Genomic DNA, 2,041 nt, shown 5'->3' on the forward strand with positions numbered 1-2,041 from the left:
GCCTGGTGGTTCCACTGCCAGAGGGAGAGTCAGAGCAGAGAGAAGAAAGTTTTTTACAGTGAGAGTGGTGAAAGCCTGGCCGAGGTTGCCCTGAGAGGTGGGAGCAGCCCCATGGCTGGCCCCATGGCAGGTCAGGTTGGCCCTTGGGGCTCTGAGCCCCCTGCTCTGGGTGCAGATGTCCCTGCCCCCTGCAGGGGGTTGCACTGGATGAGCTGTGAAGGTCCCTTCAACCCAAACCAGTCTGTGATTCTATGAACATTTCAGAGGTCAAGTATTTGGCGTAGTTCAACTGAAAAATCAGACATTCACATAAATGATAAAAATACCCACTGTTTGGTAGGCAAGGGTCTCTTGCATGCCTCTAGCATGTAAAAAGTAAATCTGCACATACATTTTATATATACATATAGATATAAATAATTTCTGACCCACACTCTAGGAGATTCACTGGTGTCAAATCAACTTACTGATTTTTATTATACTTTAAGGTTACTTTAAGGTTTTGGTTGATATCTCACAATTATATTAATATATTGTTTGTATATTTTTGTGAGGATACAGCTCTGCAATGGCAACGTATTTTGTAGTATAAACATCTGTTTTTGTTAATGCAGCTTTTATGGTCCTCTTGAATTTCTTGAGCTGATTCTTGTACTAGTGTGCAGGAGTGGGTGGAAGCAGCTACAGAATTATCACAATTTATAAAAACTTTTTAGCAGTGTGTGGCTCCTCTCACGCTTACTGTCAGGTTATGATTCACTTGCTGTTTGCTGCTGCTGAGAAACAGTGTTTCCCTGAGACCAGCAGGAACTGTGCTTTAGTTACACGTGCTGTTACCTTCTGATCCTCGTATCCCATCACTGCAGGAAAAGAGCGCAGCCTCATCTCTCAAGGGAAGTGCGAATGATTTTTCCTGACCATTAAAGCTTATGTCTCTGAAACATTTCTTAACCAGGTAGGTCAGAATAGAAAAGATGCTGTTAGAGTTGGTGTGTTTTCATTGTGACGATTGTGGAAACGCTCCTATGCCAGTGAGGTTCTTTCTCATCTTCCCAGTAAATAAATGGTCCGGTTGAACGATTCCACTGATGTCAATCAGAAGTTATATCATGTTTATGAATATACATTGTACATGTAGGCATGTATCTAATGTTCGTATAATGCTCTATGAACAGTGAGTGTGAGTTGGAAGGCCCAGATCTATATCCAAATTTCAATGTCTGCCACTGCTACCAAGTAGAAGTCGTTGAAGTCCTTCATAGTCGTTTACTATGAAGGAAGTAAAAACCAGACTAGAACATGGAACTACTTCACTGGTGCTAGTGTTTTGATGGACATTCAGGTGTATCCTATACTGCTACTGGTGAAAATCAGAATTTGAGTTCCTTCAGTGTTGTTTGAGAAATTGTACGGTGACTTATATAACGACTAGTTTGGCAAACAGCTCTGGAGGTGTGGGAGCATGTGTGTTGTGGTGACTGAAAGCTATGGATTCGTTTTTCTTAAAGTTAGTGGACAGAAAGTAATTGGTAAACTACATTATAAAAAAGCAAAAGCTTTGCAGTTTTACTGCAAAACTCTCATTGGTCTTGATTTACAAGTCACCAGCCTTCTGAAATTCTTGTGAGGTTCCTCTGTCAGCCATTCGTATGGAGCAGACCCTTGGCTAACAATGTGAACAGAGGTGTTTGTGGTACAATGCTGTTTAGAAAAACCAAGTCCCCTGTGGTGACAGTGTGTAGAGGTGGCAGTGGGGTATAAACCATAAGGTGAAACATTTGGAAAAGCACTGCTGGAACTCTCAATCCTCAGACATGATTCCAAGGAGCTTAGTTTTAAGAAAGTAGATGTTCAGTAGTTTTAAAACCCCGTGCCAGTGATTTTATGCATACTGCAAAATAATAAATTATATCTTTGAAACACCCAGTCAAATCATTTAGTCATTAGTTGCATTTGTCTTTTTAGTACTAGTTAAGCAAACGTGCATGAAAAGTCGTACTGTTCCTATACAAAACAACTAGGAGCTGAATCCTCCTGCTGA

Source organism: Buceros rhinoceros, unplaced genomic scaffold (assembly GCF_000710305.1).
Source record: "Buceros rhinoceros silvestris isolate BGI_N320 unplaced genomic scaffold, ASM71030v1 scaffold15833, whole genome shotgun sequence".
In the NCBI taxonomy this organism is placed as follows: Eukaryota; Metazoa; Chordata; class Aves; order Bucerotiformes; family Bucerotidae; genus Buceros; species Buceros rhinoceros.